Genomic DNA, 25147 nt, shown 5'->3' on the forward strand with positions numbered 1-25147 from the left:
CTTAAAGGAAATCCAGGATAGTGGTTATATTAGAGGTAAAGAGGGATGTTATCAGTCAAGGTAAACAAGAACTTCAAATGCACGTATTTAGTGTAATACTAAAATGTGGATATCAGTGCATTAATATTTAATGCATTATTCTTTTTGAATATTTAAAATATTGCAAGACAAATTTTAGCTGGACTAATACTTTATATCTTCTTAGGTTATTCTGAGAATTAGTGGTTATATAAGTAGGCATAAAGCATGGTGTATGGTAAAATCAAATTATTTTTATTGTTATTAAAATTATGATGTTTATAGATGTTTAGGAAGACTTCCTAGTGAATGTACTGTTATGATAGCCCATTTCAAAACCCGTGTATGACAAATTATACTTAAATATTTAAATATAATTTTAAAACACTTTTCTCATCAGTAGACAATTTCATTGCAATTTCAGATTATAGTAATAACCTTATTTAAATAATGATGTTAATATCACATTTAAGAAAATCTGTTTCCATTTAAAGATTATTTTTTATTTCAATTTAATTTTCAATGCTTAAAGTTGATAATAATATGTAGACTTTATTGATCTCTTATGTTCTGCTTTCAAGTTAGAAGGTGAAAAACAATAGAAAAAATGTAATTAATGAAAGGATTTATGTGAAAGAAAAACTATGAAGAGCTAAAATATAAATATGATTATAGTGAAGGAAGAATGTCATTACATTAAATAGACAGTACAATTTATTTTTTTTCTTTTGTGGGTTTCTTGTACATGTGCCTTAATGTTTCATATGTTTCCTGTAAAAAGGAATCGGTGGAGAAAACATCACATAATTAGGATTTATAACCTATGGAACTAAAGACATTCAAACTATAGTTATAGTCTTCCATTATGGTTCCACAAGCCAAAATCAAGGCAGAACCAAAGAACTCCTCTGTGTGAGTAATGATCAAGTGAAGGGATATACATAGACAAGACAAGGCCATTTCAGAAAATACATAAATAAATAAACCAGTAAAATAGAAGCAATTTATCAAAATAATTTTTATGTACTGAACATTGGCTTGCAAACAACATGGACAATCAAGTTCATAGACAGACAATAATGTGCCAAAATTATTAAAACTCAGATAAATTGAACATCTTCTGGCCCCTTTAGGAAACTTCCAGTTTCAGCTTAGACATGAAAAGAGCTGGGCAGTCATTGCTTACATCCTTACAATAAACAAAGACTGGACAAAAATAAAATCAATAAATTTTCTTGGACATGTCAGATAATTGACCTGGAAAAGCAAATTGAGGTGGAAAAGAAAATCACTACCCCAATATCTAGAGAGACGGACTGATCCAGGTAATTACAGCCAACATCTATTTACCTGGGGTAGAAACCACTGCAAAGAAAAACTGTTAGGACATATTATATCAAAGTCCTAACATATATATTGTATCCTTTCTCATATTACTTAATAAAGTGTGAGCATTACAAAACAACAACAAACAATAGCAAAAACTGGAATGGACACTTAAATAGTAACTATGACAAATTGCTGAAGGATGACTGTGAACTGGGTGAGAGTGAGAAAATAATTGAGGGAATATTTTTAGTGGTCTAATACACTTTTACAGGCTTTACATCCAGAATTCCTAGGAGATTCTCACAGTAAACGTTTGAGAAAGATCTCATGGCTCTGATAGGGGACAGTGAATAATCTCTGTGACATACTACCAGAGTTATCTGCAAAACAAGGCCTTCTCTTCAGAGAGAAAGACTATATGAGCTTTGTCCCAAAGTCATTGATAAGATTCAAGAAAATGGACAATGTTAACAAAAGGATTTTAAACAAATCTAACAAAGGATCAGAAGAAAGTCTAGAAATTCAAAAATAATGTAATCTACATATAGAATACGTTTTTGGACTCGATAAACTAGACATGACTATGAAAAGAATCACTGAATTTGAGTATAGGCCAAAAGAAACTTCCCAAAATAAATAGTGTGAAGAAAAAGAATGAATGAAAAGAAGAGGAATAAAATACCCAAGAACTATGGGAAAATGTCAAAATGTATGTATTCAAATGAAATAAAATCAGTATGTAGAAGAGATTTCTGCACTCCCATGTTTATTTCAGTTGGACTTAAGTAGCCAAGACATGTGAAATAGTGTCCACCAACAAATGAATGGATAAAGGAAAAATGGTATATATACACAACGGATACTATTCAGCCTTTAATAAGATGGAAACACTGTCCTTTGAAATAACATGAATGAACCAGAAAGACATGTTAAGCAAAAAACGCCAAGCACATAAAGACCAACACTGCGTGTTCTTACTGATATATGGGAGTTTAAAATGTTGATCTCCTAGAACTAGGAAGTAGAATAATGGTTAGGAGGCTGGAGAGGGGAGGGAAGATGATAGATGAGGAGAGATTTGTCAAGAGGCACAAAGTTACAGTTAAATATGAGGAATATGTTTTGGTGTTTATTGGACAGTAAGATGACTATAATTAACAATAATATATCATATATTTCAAAACAGAAGAGAGGATTCACAATGTTCTCACCACAAAGAAAGTTTGAAGTACTTAATTTTCTATTTACCTTCATTTGATTAATACACAATATAAACATATATTAAAACATCACATTGTAACCATAACTATGCACAATTCTACATGTCAATCAAAACTGAAACAAACCTTTAAAAAGTGTATAATGTCAAATTTGAACACCAGAATGAGAAGATAGAACAAAGTAGAAAAAAATATATGTAAAATGCTAATAGGTGAGAACTCCTTTTCAAAATTGATGACAGACACCAAACCACAGTTCCAGGAAGCACAGAGAAATCAAAGCAGAATATGTATCAAAAAAAACTATTCCTATTCATAGCATATTCAAACTTCAGAAAAAAAAGACAAAAATAAAATTTTGAAAGATACTGGCACAAGATGAAAATAATTTTAAAGGGATAAAGATAAGCTTTAGTGCTGATGTTTTGTTAGAAACAATACAAGCCAGCAGAAAGTTGAGCAAACATGTAAAGTTGAAAGAAAGAAAAATAAAGAGAGAGAAATAAAGCAAGCAAAAAGAAAAACAGAATTCAAAATTCTATGTCCAGCTGACCTAACTTTCAAAAGTGAAGGAGAAATAAATGATTTCTTAGACAAGCAAACACGGAAGGAATTATTTTCCAGCAAACTTGATTTGTAAAATATGTCCATAGACATGAGGCATGAGGAAATGATGTAAGTCAGAAAAAAACGTTTTACATGAAGAAAACAAATAGATGAAGGAAATTATTTATTCTTATTCTTATTGATCTTAATAACTGTTTTTAAAAGTATTAAGTTGAAATGTGTTGTGTGATTATCCATGTGATTATAGCACATGGATAAAAAAATGGATGAGTGCCATAACATGGGAGACAGGAGGAAGGAACTTGGAACTCTCCATTATAAGACACATAAACCACAAACAAAGATAACTAGTGTTACTTAAGAGTTGAATTAGATTAATTAAAAATATTTTAAACACTAGCGCAAACCAACATATATATTTTTTAAACTGTGTAGCTGATATACTAAAGGGAAAAGTAAAATGAAGCTATAAAAAACACCCAAATAAAATAAAAAAGCATAAATATATGCCTCTGAAAAGGTATAGAAAGTGTAATAAACATGACTGTCATTAATCCAACTATATAATTTATAACTTTAAATGTGAACAGTCTAAATGCAGCAACTAGAGATTATTATAATGAATAAAAAATTACCTAATAATATGTCTATTTGTAAAAGTACTTTTTAATATGAAGGGTCAGATAGTTTTGAAATAAAGAAATGAAGAAACATTTACCATGCTAAAACTGATCAAAGGAAAGCTGGAATCACTACATTAATTTTGAAATAGCAGACTTTAAAGCAAGAAAAATTATTGGAGATAAACAGAGGTGCAACATAATAATAAAAGTGTCAATTCTCCAAGAAGACATAATTCTAAATGTGTATACACCTAGCTACAGTGGTAAAATACAAAACAAATAATTAAGAGAAGTTAAGACATAAGTAAACAAATCCACTGTTATAGTTGTAGTTTTCAAAATAGCTGTTAAGAAGGATGAAATTGACATAAATGGCATTATAAGTCCATCTTATGTATATGATATTTATGGAAACTTCCATCCAACAAAAAAATAAATACACATTTTGCTCAAACTCACATAAAACACCCACCAAATTAGACCACATTCTGGGCCATAAATTTTATTTTACAAATTAAAAGAATAAAAATCATTCAAAATATGTTATTAAACCAAAGTGGCATTAAATTGTAAATCAATAAGAGAAGTATAGGTGGAAGACCCACATATATTTGTAGATTAATCAACTCAATTATAAGTAACAAAGAGGCAAAAATATTTTTTAATTAAAACTATTTTGAAGTGAATGTTAATAAAAAATACAACTCATTAAAGTTTGTGTGATGCAACAAAAAATCAGTGTTTAGAAGGCAGTGTGTCATATTAACTCCATAACTACAAAATTAAAAACCTGTAAAACTTGGCAACCTAAATTAGGACACTAAAAGTAGCAATTTAAAATGCAAACAAGAAGAAAAAAAACAAAAAGTAAAGCAGAAATCAGTGAAATTAAAAATTGAAAAATAATAAAGAAAATCAACACAACCAAAAGCTGGTTTATTGAAATGATCAATAGCATCAATCAACCAGTAGTCAGACTAAGACAAAAAAAGATAACACAATATTTACTATAATATCAGAAAAAAAGAGATACTATAGCTACTGTTCCCATGGACATTAAAATAGTCCATCTCATCCACTAAACAAGCACATAAGTAAACCACCACAAAAGCTAGCCCTGGTGAAGGAGTGATAGTAAGCATCCATAATGTCTAGAATATATTACTTATAATGTCAAGTTTGAAGCAAATATTATAAGCTCTGCAGGTAAACAGCAATGTTTACCACATAAACAGGAAAAAAATTAGTAGAAGTTACTCTGATAAAGCCAACATATGAAACTTAATAGACAAAGACATTAATGGACTTTAAAAATATTTGTAAAAATTCATGCTTACAGAAGTACAATGACAATGTCAGAGCATTAAGAAAGATATAAACTACTTTTTAAAAATCAAATTGAAATCTGGAAATGAAAACATACAATCCAAGTTAAAAATTTACTAGAGTGTCTTAAGAGAAGATTTGAGCTGGTAAAAAAAATAATAATAATAATAAAACTTAAAGATGTATAGAAATTATGCAATAAAAATCAGGAAAAATGAGCGAATTAAGATTCACTAATTAACAAAAACAAACAGAGCTCAGGGAAATGTAGGACAACATTAAGCAAACTAGTGTACTAGTGTGAGTACCTCAAAGAGAAACTAACAAAAGAAAATAAAATTTTTCAATGACAGAAATAATTTGAAATTTGATGAAAAAAAATCTATACACTCAGGAAGCTCCATAAACTCTAAGCAGGATAAATCCAAAGATACCCACACAGAGACATATTATAAAAGTTTATTAAAAGACAGAGGTCTATCTTCAAAGGAGTAGGAAAAAAACAAATGACTTGTTACCTTTGAGGGGATTCCACTAACAGTTGACAACTCATTCAAAAAATAAAAAATAAAGAGGCCAGAATGCAGAGAGGCTATGAAATAGTAAATACTGACAACCAAGAATTGTTTCCCAGCAAATGTATCTTTTAAAAAAATGGTAAAATCATTACCCAAATAAAACTGAGCAAATGTGTTACTTGGAAAATTGGCTTTACAATATATAATAGGAAGTTATTCAGGCTGAAAGCAAGTAACCTTGTATGATAATCTAACTCTAAAAACAAAAAAAAAGAGAACTGATAGAACTGATTAAAGTATTTATGTAATTATAAAATATAGTGTGTGTGTATATATATATTATATATTTCCTGTCATTTATCTTAATAAGTGATTTTAAAAGCAAGTATATAAAATAATATGCATGAAATTGTATCATTGGACTTACAGTATTTAAAAATATATCAGATAATAGAATAAAAGAGGTGGGTAGGAGAAAACCTAAATGGGATGTAACAAAATTGTACTAAACTATAAGTTGAATCAACAGCATCAGCTTAAATCTACAGAAGCTAATGAATAGAATCAGAAATGATAAAGTGGATAATATGAAAATTTTAAAGTATATATTTACTCCCCTTTTTTATTCAGCTTCTTTAAAAGATAAATGCATGTATAGCAATAATAATAAAAATGCAGGTTTGGGTTCTTTACATATATAAATGTAATATATAAAACAATAATAGCACAAAAATGGAAGAAGGTATAAACTATATTGAAATAACCTTTCCATATCTCATGATGATTAAGTTAGTATTAATATAAAGTAGATTCTGTTAAGCTGTAAATCATAAACCCTAGAGAAATCACTAAGAAAATCATTTTTGTAAAAAAGAGTAAGGTATAAAAAGAATTAAACATTACAATAGAAAATGTATGCTCAATGCAAAAGAAGCAGTAAAAAAAAAAGATAACAACATGAGACATACAAGAAACAAACAGCAAAATTGCATACATCAGTATACCAAACCTTATCAGTAATGATATTAAATGTGAACAAATTAAAAATCCAACCAAAAGGCAGAAATTGTCAAATTAAATTTTTAAAAAGTTCCAACTATATATTTTGTATACAAAACACAATTTAGATTCAAACATACAAAAAATCAAAAGTAAAATAATGAAATGTACTATTTCATGTTGGCAACACAAGAAATCCGGTGGCTATACCAATATCAAATAAAGTAACACCAAAACAGTTACCAAAGAGGGATATTTGATAATCATACAATAATCAACTCATTAGAAATAGATTACAATTATGAATATATATGTACCTAAAAAGCGATAACACTACACTAAGCAAACTGACAGAATTGAGGGGAGAACAGACATTTCCACAATAACTGGAGACTTCAATGTCCTTCTTTTAATAATGGTTAGAGCAACTATGAAGAAAATTAACAAGACAGTAGTAAAGTTAACCATCAATAAGACCTAACAAGAATGCATTGGACACTTGACCCAACAACAACGGAGTACACATTCTTCCCAAGTGCTCATGGTACATTTTCCAGAAGACATCAAATGCCAAGCCTTAAACAGAATGAATAAATGCAAAGCAGTAGAGATCAATCAGGAATGTACTCCAAACAAAATGGAATAAAATCAGAATCATCAACAAAAAGGGCCCCTGGAAATTCACAAATACATTCAAATCAAACACACTTCTAAATTACCTGTGGGTCAAAAATACACCACAAAATTCTAAATGCCTACCTGTGTTCAAACAAGGAGGTTCTTGTGGATTTAGGGAGGCATCTTTTGGCGAGGTCAATTCCAATGACATGTTAATGCATCTACTTTAGAGCCAAGTTGTACTCTTCTTGCAATCTCCTGTATTAGGATTAGGGAGGCATATTTAGAGATAGGATGACCTCAGCAAAATGGAATGGCCAGATTTAACTATCGTCTCTCCAGAAAAAACATTGAAAAATAACCATAACCAGTCAGATCCAACTTCATTAGAATTTTAAAAAATAGTTCCAGATTTATAGCAAGAAATGCAGCAACAAAGCAACAAAGCAAATGCTGACAAGAAAAACATAACTGATATAAAAAATAAAAATAATTGTGATATTTTTGCTTTCCCTTGCTCCACCCCCTTCACAGCATGGTAACAGTCTTGAAGGTAGCTTATGTTCCCAATGTAGGACCTTGGTTCCTGGGACTGAAAAAAGTAGAACAAACTTCATTTGCAAATTATTGTGCATGCCTGCTATAAACTCTCTGAAGACTCCTTGAAGGATTGAGATAAGGTGCTCATCAATCTTTCACTAATTCAGAACTCAGGCTGGAAAAAGAATGAGTATCATTCAAAAAAACCACAAGATGGGCCAGGCGTGGTGGCTCACTCCTGTAATCCCAGAACTTTGGGAGGCCGAGGCGGGCAGATCACCTGAGGTCAGGAGTTCGAGACCAGTCTGACCAACATGGAGAAACCGCGTCTCTACTAAAAACACAAAATCAGCCAAGTGTGGTGGTGCATGCCTGTAATCCCAGCTACTTGGGAGGCTGAGGCAGGAGAACCACATGAACCCGGGAGGTGGAGGTTGCACTGAGCCAAGATCGCACCATTGCAATCCAGCCTGGGCAACAAGAGCGAAACTCCATCTCAAACAAGCAAACAAAAAACTACAAGATGATCTAATGAATCAAAAATGCCTGGGACAAAATATTATGTTCTAGACATGTAATAAACTACTAAGGCTGAGGAGGAACAGCTAGGGGAGAGTTTCTTTCAAAAATTAAGACATTCAAAAGCATCTATGCATACAAGGGAATTAAGAAAGCCACATATATGTCCAGGGCAAGACACATGCTCAACAAGACCCAGAGCTTTTACCTCAGGCTAATCAATAGACTTAATACAAGTCTGGCTAAATGTCTGTGTCTATGGCACAGAGCTAATCTCAAATACTGGGAGAGGCATTTTTTGTTTGTTTGTTTTAGACCCTGGTAATAAAAACAAAAAAATGCCAATACAATAGCTGAACACAAGCTAAAGAACAGACATGTCAGTTATCACACGAGAAAAGGAATAGTTTGCAAAAATAGGTTAGAAAGTAATTAAACAGACTTCTACTACAGTCTCAACCAGAAAATAACAAACTGAGGAAAAGAGAGAATCTCCAAGTTACCACACAGTAATATCCAAATATCCAGGTTTCTACAAAAAAAAACACAAGGCTGACAAATAGGAAAACATGGCCCATGTAACAGAACAAAATTAATTGGCAGAAACTGTCCCTGAGGAAGTCCAGACATAGGATTTACTATAAAAAGTTTTAAATGTACAGTTATATGTTACTAACCAATGGGAATATGTCCTAAGAAATGCATTATTAGACAATTTTGTCAATGTGCAAACATCAGATTGTATTCAGGCAAAGCTAGATGGTATAGCGTACTATATATGTAGACTATATGGTGTAGCCTATTGCTCCTGGGCTAGAAACCTGTGCCGAATGTTACTGTACTAAATATTGTAGGCAACTGTAACACAGTGATAAGTATTGTGTATCTAAACATGTATAAACATAGAAAAGTACAGTAAAAATACAATATTATAATCCTATGGGAGGACGATCATAAATGTGGTTGGTCCCCCATTGACTGAAATATCATTATGTGCCACATAACTGTCCTCACAGAAAAACATAAAAAAACACAAAGAACTAAAAGAAATCATGAAAATGATGCACAAACAAAACAGAATGAAAGAAATAAATAAATTCCAAAAAGAACTAAACATAAATTCTGGAACTAAAATTATAATAGACATTTCAAAAGACAGAAGATTTGAGCAAGCAGAAAATATAGTTTGAGAACAAAACTATAAATACTTGAAATTATCAAAATGTGTAATTAAATATAAAAGCCAGCATTATTGTATTTTTTTATTTATAACTTTGTGTTTCTTAATTTCTAGCAGAAACAATATCAAAATAACTATTTCAAAATCATTATAATTCTGAGCATAAAATGTAGAAACGTTTAACTCATAAGAGAAACAACATAAAATGGAGTGAAGTTACATAGGAGTAGGATATTTGCATGCTGGGCATGTTAACTTTAATCCAAAGTACATCGTGATAAATATAGGATTTTGAATATTATACCTATAATAAGCACAGAGAAAATATCCACAAAATAATACAAGAAAACACAAGAAGGGAATTAAGTAGCACCCTATTTTCAAACTCAACTAAAAGCAAACAGAAAAGGTAATAATAGAGAAAATGAGAGCAAAAAATATAGTTATGAAAAAAACAGCAAAATGGCAGAAGCTTTTTAATCAATGATTACTTGAAATAGAAACATATCAAACTCTTCAATCAAAGGCAAAATAGAGTGAATTCTAAAAACGACACAACTTCAAGAGACTCACATTAGATCTAAAGACTCAGATTGAAAGTTAAAGGATAGAAAAAGATATTCCATACCAATATCAACCAAAAAGAGAGCTATGGTGGTAATATCAAAGTAATTTTATAACCTGTATATGAGGAAGAGGGAGGCATATATTTTTTAAAATGTCAATTCATTAAGAAGATGTAATTATAAGCATATATTCTCAAAACAACATAGTCCTAAAATAATATGAAACAAGTACTGACAAACTTGAAGGTAAGAATAGACAGTTCTACATTAATAGATGGAGACTTGAATACCTCACTTTCAATAATGGGTAGAACATCTAGACAGAAGTTCAGTTAAAAAATACATGACTTAAAAACATAAAAACCAACTGATCCTAACAGTGTGTGTGTCTATTATATATATATATAATATATAATATATTATATACATTATATATATTATATAATCTCTCTATATAGAGATATATATCTCTCTATATATAGAGAGAGAGAGAGAAAGAGAGAGAGATATATATATATCTATATATGGAGAGAGAGAGAGAGAGACTGAGACTTGGTCTATGACTCAGATTTAGAAGATGTCTCTGCTTAAGATTTTCAAAAAGTGATGCTTGACAAATTAGACACCAAGCATGTGTCTCATTGGCTTCTAGCAAATGACAAACTCATTTATACTTTCATAAAGTTAATCATGTGCTTCTAGGTAGTTTCTTTTATAAGTTACTATTTTCTACCTAATTTTAAAACAACCAGGCAATTTTATTATTCTGTGAATTGCAAAAATGGAAGCTTTAAAATAGTTCTAGAAAACATAAATATTGTGAATGTGTGAAAAGTAAATTGAAATAGATGTTAAAATTAATAAATACATGAAAAGTAATAATACAGTATTACTGTAAATGCTCTATATGCCATATACTTTATATACGCTATATAATCTCTATACTATGTACTATGCATAAACCCTATATTATACACTATAATAAATTTTCTATATACTATTGTGTGTGTATATATATGTAATATTATTTTCTGAAAGTTGAAGATATTCATAAGGTTCCAAATGACTACATAAATCTGACTTTTCCTAGAATTCTAATTAATATCTTACTTCCTAAGCATGAGAGGAGTTATATGAAAAAAATGACATTTAACTGGGTTCTGTCTACACATTCTGTCCCCTAGCTACTCCAATGAAAGATAAACAAGTAGTTTGTGCTTATCATAATAAAACTCATTTGCCCACTTTAAATGAGTAACAGTAAGTCCATGTTTTTGTAAGCAGTTTTCTTAGACTAAAGGCTAAACTGCTGGGGGAAAAATATAATAGCTTGAAGAGTGAAGTTTGTCTCACACACATAAGGCAGCTTTTCTCTGTGAATTTTTATTGAGCCTATTTTATTCCTCCATCAATCCCATGGATGTTGTCTTCATCAGCATGACTGATGCTGCACCTCTACCATATCTACATTTCAGTCTGCCAGAAGAGAAAAGTGAGCAAGACCAGAGTAAGAAATCTTTCTTTTTTTTTTTGAGAAGGAGTCTCGCTCTTTCACCCAGGCTGGAGTGCAGTGGCGCGATCTCGGCTCACTGCAGGCTCTGCCCCCAGGGTTCACGCCATTCTCCTGCCTCAGCCTCCCGCGTAGCTGGGACTACAGGCGCCCGCCACCGCGCCCGGCTAATTTTTTGTATTTTTAATAGAGACGGGGTTTCACCATGTTAGCCAGGATGGTCTCGATCTCCTGACCTCGTGATCCGCCCGCCTCGGCCTCCCAAAGTGCTGGGATTACAGGCGTGAGCCGCCGCACCCGGCCAAGAAATCTTCTTTTAACCTTTTAATCTTCTTTTAACACATTACTTTGTTCATATTCCATTGGTGAGAACTTATTACAGAGCTTCACATGGCTAATACGTGTGAGGACAACAGAAATTGTTCACAGCTCTGTAGCCATGTGCCCAGGTAAAAAGAGGGCAAAAGATTTGAAGGGAATAACTGGTAGGCTGTCAGAGTCCATCCTGCGGCAACCATTTATCAGTGCACACTCTGCTTCCAACAAAGTGAACTCATTCTTCTGCCAAGGGACAAAGCCCAAGGTTCTATCCTATTACCTCTTCCATCACAAATCTCAGAATCTGTGGTTGATGGGTATCCCTCTCGATCAGTCACAGATCCTATATCCTGGCAACTTATAAACTAATAGAAAAATAATCTGTCATATTTTGGTATGTGACAATATTTATGGGGGCAAGAAAAATATTACAAATGTAGTCTTACATATCCTATACCTATGCAATGGTTTGAATGTTTGTGTCCCTCCAAAAATTATACATTAAAACCTAATCTTCAATGTGATGCTATTAGGAGGTGGGGCCTGGGAGGTGACTAGATTAGGAGGGCAGAGCCTCTGTGAATGGGATTAGTGCCCTTACAAAGAGACCTCAGAAAGCTAACTATCCCCTTTCACCCTGTGAGGACAGAGTGAGAGGGTGTCATTATGGGAAAGTGGGCCCTCCCTGGACATCAAATCTGCTGATGCCTTAATTATGGATTTTCCAGCTTACAGAACTGTGTGAAATAAATTTCTGTTGTTTATAAACAACCTGATATATGGCTAAGACAAACAATATTAAATAATTACATACAGCCCTGGTGCACTGGCTCATGCCTGTAATCCCAGCACTTTAGGAGGCCTAGGCAGGTGGGTCCCTTGAGTCCTGGAGTTTGAGACCAGCCTGAGCCACATAGTGAAGCCCCGTCTCTACAAAAAAATAAAAAATTAGCCAGGCATGGTGGCACATTCCTGTAGTCCCAGCTACTCCAGACGCTGAGGTGGGAGGATCTCTTGAGCCTGGGAGATGCAAGTTACACTGAGCCCAGGTCGTGACACTGCAATCCAGCTTCTCAAAAAAATAAAATTAAATTAAAAATATATAAACCAAACAAATCACACTGTTAAATATAATACATTCTATTCACTTACATTGACAAATTCAAAATTCTCAGATTCTTGTTTTTCCATCCGAGAATATATGAAAACACAAGGAAAGATAACCCTAACTCTGAATTTGTAATCATGACCCTCTCTTCTCTTCACTCCCTTCTCTTATGATTAATTGGGTTACACCCCAATCTGCAAGCCAAACTACATTGCTGCTACATTAGCCAGTTCTTGGGTTTAAGTTAAGGCCAGCAATTTTCAGGAGGATGACATGGGTAGAAGGTCTGTAAAATACCTGGAAGCCAATTAGGGTCTATTTGAGCAGGGGTCTGTGGACAATTAGGCATTCAAAGCATGACCCAGAAGTGGAGCCTATGCTTCAACTAGACACAGGCATCACTGCCCTTTGGTCTATGCAATTCCTACCTTGAAAACTGGAGTTAGGCTGGGGAAGGACAGAATTGAGTTTGCCAAAATACGGAGTCCAAGGCAGCACCCCTTCTTGCCTGGGTCTGAAGTTGCTAATGAGAATAATATATGAGAGTGGAACAGAAACAAAATTACTGCAGTTAAAAAGAATTCATTAGAATGGGTGTAGCACACCAACATGGCACATGTATACATATGTAACAAACCTGCACGTTGTGCACATGTACCCTAAAACTTCAAGTATAATTTTAAAAAATTTAAAAAAAAAAGAAAGAGAATGGGAAACAAGTCAGTCAGCACATAATAATGATGTCTTTCTGGGAAGGCTGACTGTTGAAAGTTGGGTAAATTCATTGGGTAGACTCAGATTCTGAGCTGTGAGAAAAACGATCTTGTCCTCTGTGTGCCATGGCACATGGCTCTGCCTTCTGAGAGGGCAATCATTGTGTTCATTAGCTTCTGTTGCTACATCTGAAGAATGAATCTATATTCTCCTTGGAGGCTGCATACTTACACAAACTATATTCTGCAGGTGCAGTTCTGGGAGCCTGAGAATTGTTTTAGAGATAAGCAATCAATTCTTTTAGGCCAATCTTGTGATTTCTTTGTAATTGCTCTCTCAAAAATTTTTAGACCCATGGCCTATTTGCTTCCCCTCAGTACTAATATGCCAGGGAAAAAATCACGGCGTTATTTTATGGACATACTTCCTAAGCCTGCCTTGTGATTTTCTTGTCTGTGCCTATTTCTAACTTATTTTGATTGAGGCAACTTGAAGATCTCTGACACAATACATGGGAGTGAAAGACAATACTCCAAATCTGATGTTTGCTACAAACTTAGATACCTTATGGATTAGAAATCTTAATCAGAAGTCTCAATACATGTTTTTAGACTGACACTTTTATCTTTCTGTTTTAGGGGAGTAAAAAAATGATTTGGATATTGCCATCCTGCAAAGCCCCATATTTTTGGACGTTCCCCTTCATTTTGTTTTGAAAGTAAGTCAGATCTTATCTGAGGTTCTCTTTATTGTAGTAATTTGCATAAAGCAACAAGAAACAGGCAATATATAGTTACATTACGGATCTTTGTAATGATTTCCTCAAAAATGTAGGCTCAAGAGTCACCTGATTTGTTTAACAAACACGTGGCTTAGTTACCTTTTCAAAGACAACAATTTATCAGCTATACTGGCATAACAGGGGTCACCAGCTTTCCAACCTTACCCATCTATACTGCCTGAGTACTATTCTAATGTCACATATTTTCAGTTTCTCTCACAGGACCAACCCTCTAGTGATACTAATATCTGCTTTAGTTAGAATACAGTTTAGGTTGCAATAGCAAGAAGACTCAAAATACAGTGGCATGAATACATTAAGAATGACATTTTCTAGACTCGACAGCAGCTAGATGCAGCCATATTCCCAAAAATACTCGGGGAATGTATTTTTAGATGACAATTGGCATACCATTTTAACTTTGAAAACTGAAAATTCCACTATCACTTCAAAAAGCACTCTATTAAAGATCAACAATAGGCATCCAATGGTTAAATTCAATAATATCCCTTTGCTTTAATATATTCCACTAAACTCCTTTCCCACTTTCACTCCTTTTCAATAAAACATCTTAGCATTTGACAATAACCCCTCATACCTTGAATATCTGTTCTCTTTTAATTCATCAGAGAGTCTGTTTTTAAATTCCTTTTTATCACAATTTTTGTCCTTATTTTTATAAACCTTAGATCTAATTGGCTGTTTTTCTTATTCTATATTCCATGATCAGCTTTTAATTCTTATCTGTTTATTAGATTTTTCTTCTCATATTCACTCATTTCAAACTGTCTTATAATATCTCCAATTACACCTCTACTTTTCTAGTTTAACACCCCATTTTTTCTTTCAGCATCCAATAAAGAACACTGTTCCCTCTTTCCAAGTCAGATTATGTGACATTGCTTGTGGCATTTCTTTTTTTGCTTAAGATTATTTTTATCTCCTTTTGTCAACATTTTACACATTCTTCAATGTTTATGTCAAATGCTAAAAATAAAATTTCCATAGGAACTCATGCTTACATTAACATTCCATCGTTAAACTTCCATACAACCCTATAACTTTTTTAAAATGGGACTCATCTTATACTGTAACCAAAATTCCTCTCCCTATTCTAGTGTTCTAAAGTCATCGTCTTATAAAATGTACTGGAATTGTATGATTCGTCTGATGCCACTCCAGACATGCTGTTTTGAGTTACATGTTCTTATTCTCTGCTTCTATCTCTGGGATGAGTTATTTCATTCAAAGCAAATACTTTGAAAGAATCCTCAAAGAGATAATGATACCTCTGTAAAGACACCAGTAACAATTTCAAGGTAGACAGGCTCACTTTCCTTGATGCCCCTACAATTTTAGTGGCCACAGTAGCAATGCATAAGTTTGTCAAATGTACAGCTTTGGAAGTGGTGCAAATAATTAAGGAAAATAAAATCACAGGAGTAAAACATTTTAGAACTGTTCTAAATTGACTACACAGTCCACAAAAAGAATATACAAATAGACTAAAACATTACATGTGATTATCTCTGTTGCCAAGCCCAAATTCAAAGACTTGCTTTTCTTTCTTCAGGTTTTCCACCTTACTTCCAGTTCATTTTTTCTGTGTTAAAAGAATTTTCATAACTAATTTGGTTTGTCTATTTGTTAGTATTTTCTTTAAATCAATGACTATATTTTCATGTATATAGAATTTCTAGTTCTTAATATGCCCATTTTTAATGTATTTTTTTCCTTTCAGGTTCTTGTTCATTTTTCAGTGTGATCACTTTATACATGCTTATTTTAAAGTCTCTTTCACAGTTCTGTATTATCTTTAGTTATTTGTCAGCTCTTTAATATATACCATGGAAGGTGTTTTCTGTCATATTTGAAATACCTCATATGCAAACTTTCCTATAAAACATTTTATTTGTGTTTTGTAACCCATATGGATTGTCTAAATTCAGACCATTTTAAAACATTAATTTTTAATTTGTAGTTTCTATAACTTATTGGCAATTTAAGCATAGAGTCATATCCTTGTAAGCCTCCTGCTTCCTTACTTCATATCCAAGACATTGGGGTAAAAATTGAGTCTCATTTAGAAGCAGAGTTAGCATTTCCTCAGTAATGATTTTGTGCAAGATACTCAGTTTCATCTCCCTCTAGCTAAATGTGAAGGTCTATGGCATGGCCATCTTTTTAAAACAAATTGAAATATTTTGATCTAACAATTCTGCTTTACCCTCTTTTTATTTGTACCTTAGAATTGATTCCATTGTCATTTCTTTTGAGCCTAATCATGCATATTAAAACATGATTCCTGGAATTTTTGAATTTTTCAGTGTGTAGGACCTACCCTTATTAGTTCAGTCCACCATATTGACAAGTATCCCCTCCTTTCCCTCCTAAGGCATCATTTTTACAAACAGCTGGCTATAAATCTTGGCTCTCCTTTCATGAAATTTATCCCTTACACACATGGCTTTATCTTATCCTAAGCTTTAGGTCCCTGCTATGAGTAATATTTGTCAGCCTATCTGAAATATACATTCCAAAAAACATACTGTGCCATATAGCAGCACTAGACAGCACTTGAGACTTCAGATGCACAGAACATTTCAGGATGGGGAAGGGCATTCCAAATCCCAGCTCTTCAAAAATATCCTTGTCAGCATGATAGCTCATATTCTTCCTGATATTTTGGGAATTAGATAAAAATTAAATAAAATAGCACATTGACAAACATTAAAGTGAAACACTCAGCCCTAGATGGACTGCCTTGTAAAATCTCCACGACATAGAGAAGTATTTTTCTATCTGTTCATAAAATGTGTGGTAGCTCCTGCTATGAAAATATGATTTAACTTTATTATTAGAGAAATGTCAATATTCCCCCTCTATTTGTTATTGATATTTCCATGCTGTGTCACTGGGCAGAGGTATTTGAACTCAACTTTTTCCCCCCATCAACCCATCAAGTGGTTACAAAAAGTTGAAAACTTTTTACATGATTGTTCATAGTGACTTTATTCATAATAAATGAAAACAAACAATCTAAATTTCCATTAAAAGGTGAGCTGATAACCAAATTGTCATATATTCATATAATTGAATACTACTCCACAACAAAAATGAGCAAACTATTCATACTGCTTTGTCATTCTACTTCAAACCATAATCTGAGATTAAGCACCATCTCCTCATATAAGGAATTGGGATTTTATAGTAAAAGCAGAAACTATACGTTAGTGAAGCAACAGGGAGAATATAGCTTTTGATTAACTTTGATATTTAGTATAAGTTTGGGGTGTTTATCTGAACCAATTTGCTAGATTATAAACTTTGAATATAAAAAAGTTTATTCAACATTTGCCTTCTAAATATTAGTTTCTCATTAAAAATATATATTAATAAAATTTCAATTGTTATATAATTTTAGAGCCACATCAACTCCACAGAACTGAGAATTCAAGCCCCACAAAGAATGTGTTTAGAAGTGAAAAGTTCAGAGACTTTTGTGAACCACACACATTCTCAATGAATGTTTATCTATTTGGTAAATATCTGTATATTATATAATAACATTACTTTTTTTCTAAAATTTTATAAAGTCTAAATCCTTCTACTAATTTATGAGATCATGACTTTCAATCTTTCTTTACTAATGGAAATGAATAATCTCATAAAAAGAAAAAATGTTACTTGACAGATGTTTATTTTTAAAAAGCTATATTTAATGTTGAAGAAAAAATACTTATTTGGGCTGAAAATAGGTTCCCTTTTTATATCACTTCATTTCATATATATATATTTAGAGAGAGAGCAATTATTTAAAGAGAGAAAGTCATCATTCTATTGCAATAAAATATCTTTAAGAATAATAAATTGCTAATGGCAATTTTCTAATGGCTCCATAATTGGTTATATTAAGGTAGTATTCACAAACTATTATTATAAAATTATTCCTATTTCTTTTGTCATTAATTGGTAATTTGTGAGGCAATAATTTCAGGCTTTTTTAATATTTGGCATCTATAATCTAGTTACTTCACATTGACTAATGAATTTTTCCTTAGTTTTTATGATGATGATTATTAAATGGTGATGTTTCTATTTTTACCATTTCTTCTAAATATTTAATTAGCATTATTATATAAATACGATTTTTTCTTTCCCCTTTTTAATATTTTTACTGTTAAATGTCAGCATTTTGCAAAGTAATTAGTACAATTAATCTGGGAAAACTTGAGCTAAGAATATACCTATATAGTAAATTTATACCTATAATGTTAAAGTAAATTTTATTCAAAAGCCTTCACATTTTCTTTAAAGTTAATCATTGTTTACTAAGTGGAGAAAACCTGAAAGCCTTTCCTCTAAAATCTGAACATGACAAGAATGCTCAATTTCAACACTGTTGTTCAACATAGCACTGGAAGTCCTAGCTAGAGCAATCAGACAAGAGAAAGAATTAAAGGGCATCAAACTTGGAAAGGAAAAATTCCAATTGTCTTGTTTGCTGATAATATGATCTTATATTGGGAAAAATCTAAAGACATCACACACGCACACATAAGAAAATTAGAACTGATAAATTCAGCAAAGTTGTTGCCATTTAAAAAAATCAAATCAAAATGGATGTAAGACTTAAATCTAAGACCTCAAACTGTGAAACTACTACAGGAAAACATTGGGGAAAATCTCCAAGACATTGGTCTGGGGAAAAAATTATGAGCAATACTTCAAAAACACAGACAACCATGGCAAAAATGGACACAAATTTAAAAACCTTCTGCCCAGCAAAGGAAACAACCAGCAAAGTGAAGAGACAACCCACAGAATGGAATAAAATATTTCCAAACCACCCATCTGACAAGGGATTAATAACCAGAATATATAAGGAGCTCAAATGACTCTATAGAGAAAAACCTAATAATCTGATCAACAATGGGCAAAAGATTTGCTTAGCAATTTCCCTAAAGAAGACATACATATGGCAAATAGGTATATGAAAAAGTGCTTAAAATCACTATCAGAGAATTGCAAATTCAAAACTACAGTGAGTGAACATCTCACCCCAGTTAAAATGGCTTTTACCCAGAAGACAAGCAATAACAAATGCTGGTCAGTATGTGAAGAAAAGGGAACGTTTTTACACTGTTGGTGGGAATGTAAATTAGTACAACCACAATGGAGGACCATTTGGAGGTTCCTCAGAAAAACAAAAATTGAGCTACCAATGATCCTGCAATCCCAATGCTGAGTATGTATCCAAAAGAAAGGAAATCAGTATATCAAAGAGATATTTGCACTCCTATGTGTGTTGCAGCAACTATTTACAAGAGCTAAAATTTGGAAGCAACCTAGGTGTCCATCCACAGAAGAAGGAAGAAATTGTGGTACATATACACAATGGACTACCATGCAGCCCTGAAAAAGAATGAGATCCTGTCATTTGCAACAACATGGATGGAACTGGAGATCATGATGTGTAAGTGAAATAAGTCAGGCACAAAAAGGCAAACATTGCATTTTCTCACTTATATGTGGGATTTAAAAATCAAAGAATTGAATTAATTAACATAGAGAGTAGAAGGGTTGTTACCAGAGGCTGAGAAGGGTAGTAGGGAGCTGGGAAGAAGATGAGAATAATTAACGGGTACAAAAAAAAAATCAGAAAGACTGAATAAGGCCTCCTATTTAATAGCAGAACAGGGTGACTATAGTCAATAATAATTGTACATTTTAAAATAACTAAGAGTATAATTGAATTGTTTGTAACCAAAAGCATAAATGATTGAGGGAATGGATACCCCCTTCTCCTTGATGTGATTATTTCACCTTGCAAGCCTTTATTAAAACATTTTGTGTATCCCATAAATATGTACACCTACTACGTACCCATAAAATTAAAAATAAAAAAATTTGGAAACATAATCATTTAAATTAGCTCTGTAAAGATTATTCTTAAAAATATTATATTAAGTACACTATCAGTGAGGTTAATTTTAGAACAACTCCTTTGGAATAAATATGAAAGTAAAATTAAGGAAACTTAAAATAATGACTTTGATTCAAACCATTGAAAGGGAGAATTATTTTTATTATTCCTTCCAAAAATACATGTGATAAATAAATGGTTAAAGTATTCAACAAAGTAGTGCAAAACAAACTTTTAAAAGGTGCAAATGCAATAGGTTGCAGCAGAAATATAAGAATTTCTTCTCAGCAGATGAGAGTAAATGAATAAGAGAAAACAATAACCTCGAGATTGATGCCATAGCAAGATTTTAACACCATGTGAAACTACTATAAAATAAAAAATTTAAAAAAAATTATCACTGGGCAAAAGAAAATAAAACTTTCCAGTTTAATTTCTGCATGGGCTAAAGGAATATTTTTATTAGATGCTGGCAAGAAATAAATGAGAAATATATTTTATTTTATTTTAATTTACTACGGGAATATAAAAAATATTATATATTTTTAAAGTGCATAGAAAACAAAACTTTCAAGTATAACATATAACTACTAAAATATTCATATTGTGATCCTTTAAAAAATAATAGGTTCTAGTAATACAACAAACATATTTAATATACTTCTAATATGTAAAAATAATGCTTTCAAGGTGTCTCACTATAATGAATTATAAAGAATCTGACACTTTACATATATCAATTCCGAAGTTCTTGAACACTCTAAGAAGTTATTGAATGTGTGAGATATAATTTATTTAATGACTATTATTGTTAGAGTAATTGTGAAGACATTGGAAGAAACCAAATCTTATGCGTCAATGTCAAACACGTAATAGAGCGCTATCATCACAGGATCATAGTTAAATAAACACAGTAATTATAATGTTATTTTACATAAATGTTTTGATTTTTTATGTTATTTCCTGATAAGAAAGTAAAGCAATCATTTTACCATATTCCGTCCATGTGAGATCTGTTTTTTACCAGGGATATCTAGCAGCTATTTAAATATTTATAAATGAGACAGTTCTAACCTTCATGAAAATTTCATGAAATAAATTTAAATAAACTCAAAATATAAATCTATAAATACCGAGGAAGTTAATAGCACAAGTGTACACTGTTTAAAGGAATATTTGAAAGAATATTAAATAGTAATTGTTGGCTCTTCCTACTATGCAATGAAATAAATCTTTCAACTGTGCTGAAATTAAAAAAAAAAAGAAAAAAAAAAAAACAAAAAACATTGAGAGTAACTGGACCTAAACTACTAGAACTACAATTAGGAATACATGTGAAAAAGATGTGTAGATGTTTGGGGGCAATAGTCTTCTGAGGCAGATTCTTGTTTTCCTTGGGCTCAACCGAATCTACTAAAAGATGTTTAGCTGTTTCTCTACACGTTCTCATGCCAATAATTTCAAGCTGTCTGCGATGTTCTTTTAGTCATATATACATGACTGTCTTCTCTTTAAATGTTCTCCCAATGCATGATGTAAGAGAAAGAACATTGCAGACAGCTTAAAACTATTGGCGTGAGAATGTGTAGAGAAACAGATAACATCTTTTGCTAGATTCATTTGAGCCCAAGGAAAACAAGACTCTGCCTCCGAAGACTTATATATATAATATATATAACGTACATATACTTATATTTATAATATATGTACAATATATTTAAGGTGTATATATATGTGTGTGTGTTTATTCAATAAAGCTAAGTGACCTGACAGCCTGCCTTGCCAAATTATCCCTTGTGTGTACTCTGACCACTTCCACTTTATTACAAGGGACATCACAAATTGCTAAGATAGATCACTTGTAGTTTGAATTGAGTACCGTTACAGGATTTTGCAATATCGCTAAAGATTCATCAATAAAGATAATAATATGTAATGCGGGTTCTTAAATATATTTTTATCAGGTTAAGGAACATTCAAGTATGATTTGCTAAGTGTTTTGTTTCTGTCTTTGCTTTTATTCATGAGTAATACCTGAATTTTTGCCAAATATTTCAATGCAACAACTGAGATTATCTTGTTATTTTTAAATGTATAAATATACTGTCAATTTGTTTATACTAAAGCTCTTTGCTATTGCTAGGACAAAAAAATTTAAATATGATTTACTTTAAATGTGATTTATTTTATATAAAACAATGGAGGTTTCAATTTGGTGACAGTGTGTATGCTTTCTACATCTGTGTTCACAAATGAGTTTGCTCTACAATTGCATTTTCTGGTTGTAATTTTATCCAGTTTTATCGTCAAGGTTACGCAGGTCTCATAAAATGTGTTATGGAGTACTTCCTTTTTTCCTATTCTTTGAACAGCTTGAATACAGTAAGTATTGTCTATTTGTTGAAAGATTTTTTTTTTTTTAGACATCCAAAGCTACATGGGCCAGATATTTTCTAAAACTTTTGAAGAAATGTTTTTTGGCCACTGATTCAAGTAATGGTTCTATATTTCATTAATATTAACTGATAATATATTTTGAAATATCCCTATGTCTTTTTCAAGTATCCTATCATTTCATAGTTTTAAGATTTTTAACAACTTCCACCCATCTAACTCTGTTGTTTTGCTTCTTTACGCTTTTTCTAGTTTGCTTTGATGAATCATTTTGTATCTTAGTTTTTCAAAGAATTATATTTTGGTTTTGTTTATTATCTCTATGGTTCCTTCTCCCAAGATTTAATATCTCTATTTTATTAATATCAGATATTTACCATTTACATTCTATTTTTCTGTTTACTCCATATTTATTTTCATGAATTATAATATTTAATAAAATTTCATGATTTCTTCCTCTTTAACTCATACATTTACCACTATAATTTGCCTCTAATCAGGACTCTGACCAAATCTAACAAAATTTTAAACATATATTATATTCATTTTTATTCAGTTCTAAATATTTATTTTCTCATATGAATTTGTTTACAATTGATTTAGAAATGCACATTATATTTTTCAAATGAAATTTTTTCTGATTAAAAATTTGATATTTCATTGCATTGCTTTTTCTATGATAAAAATTATTGTATTTTTAAGATTTTCTTTATAAATACATAATCATCCTTTTTAAATATATTTCATGTGTCCTTGAAAAGAATGTATGTCTTATTATGTGTGTTAGGGGTTAACATCCATGTTAGATCAGATGGGTTAATTGTGTTGTCAAATATTCAATATCCTTAACATTTTATCAAATTTATCGAAAATTTTAAGAAATATATTAAAATCTGCAAGTATCATAGCTATGTTAAAAACATTGCCTTATAATTCTATGGAATTTTAAATAATTTTATTTATTTTTATTGATTTATTTTTTATTTTTATTTTTTGAGATGGACTCTCACTTTGTCATCCAGGCTGGAGTGCAGTGGCGTGATCTCAGCTCACTGCAACTTCTGCCTCCTGGATTCAAGCCATTCTCCTGTCTCAGTCTCCAGAGTAGCTTCAACTACAGGCACCCACCACCACACCTGGCTAATTTTTGTATTTTTAGTAGAGACAGGGTTTCACCATATTGGTCAGGCTGGTCTCGAACTCCTGACCTTAGGTGATCCACCCGCCTCGGCCTCCCAAAGTGCTGGGATTACAGTTGTGAGTCACCGCGCCTGGCTAAATATTTTAAATTTTACTTTTAATTGACAAATATAAAGTATGCATATTTATGAGGTCCAATGTGATGTTTCCATATATGCATACATTTTGTAATGATCAAATCAGAATAATTAGCATACTCATCATCTCAAACATTCATCATTTCTTTGTGGTGCAAATATTCAAAATACTTTATTCCAGCAATTTTAAAATACAGAAAACAATATTATTAACTATAGCTCCTCTATTGTACAATGAAATACCAGAACTGATTCCTCTTATCTAACTGTAACTGTACCTATTGAACAACAACTCCCCTTTCCATTTCACCCCTCCCCCAAGCCTATTGTGTCCACCGTTTTGCTTTCTAAGAGTGCTGTTTTCTATCTTGCATATAAGTGAGATCACATAACATTTGTTTCTCTATGTGTGGGTTATTTCACTTAACATAGTGACCACTGGGTTCATCCATGTTGTCCCAAATGACAGAATTTCCTGTTTTTAAGTGTGGAACAGTATTTCATTGAGTATATATATCCCATTTTTAAATCCATTCATTTGTTAACAACACAGGTTGTTCACATATCTTGACTATTGTGAATAATGCTACAATAAACATGGGAGTGCAGACATTTCTTTGGCATACTGATTTGAGTTCCTTTGCGTATATCACCTGGTAGTGAGAATTAAACATTTTAAAGTTATATTGCTATCTTCTTATGATTTTTACATATCCTCAGTGAACTGTTACTCTTATAATCATGCCTACTTATATAACACCCTTAGGAGACGATTCCTTACATTTTGAATACTATTAATATTGTTAGATCAGGATGCTGTCTCTCCTCTCTCTCTCTCTCTCTCTCCTCTGTCATGTTTATTCTCTTTATTCAATCTTTATGCTCCTATATTTTAGGCATCTCTGCAAACAAACTTGTAGATAGTATTTTTAAATTCAGTTGGATAGTCTTTGTTAAATATAATAAGCACATTGCATTTCAATGATAATGATTATAGTTGAGTTTATTTTTGCTCTCTTTTGGGTATCTACTTATTATGTAATATCTTTTAAAAAATTTATTTCTTGTTTCTTGTTAAAAATGTCTTTAATTTTTC

The 25147-nt window shown here is 31.9% G+C and overlaps 1 long non-coding RNA gene across 1 annotated transcript in view; it reads right to left on the reverse strand.

The window, feature by feature from the left end:
* LOC116467377 (uncharacterized) overlaps positions 1-25147 on the reverse strand; it is a 229613-nt gene that overhangs the window by 25079 nt on the left and 179387 nt on the right. Inside the window, exon 3 of the long non-coding RNA XR_004247780.2 lies at positions 7360-7476. This is a non-coding gene — a long non-coding RNA (uncharacterized LOC116467377). The remainder of the gene's footprint in view (positions 1-7359; positions 7477-25147) is intronic.

Source organism: Hylobates moloch, unplaced genomic scaffold, assembly GCF_009828535.3.
Source record: "Hylobates moloch isolate HMO894 unplaced genomic scaffold, HMol_V3 SCAFFOLD_4, whole genome shotgun sequence".
Classification (NCBI taxonomy): domain Eukaryota; kingdom Metazoa; phylum Chordata; class Mammalia; order Primates; family Hylobatidae; genus Hylobates; species Hylobates moloch.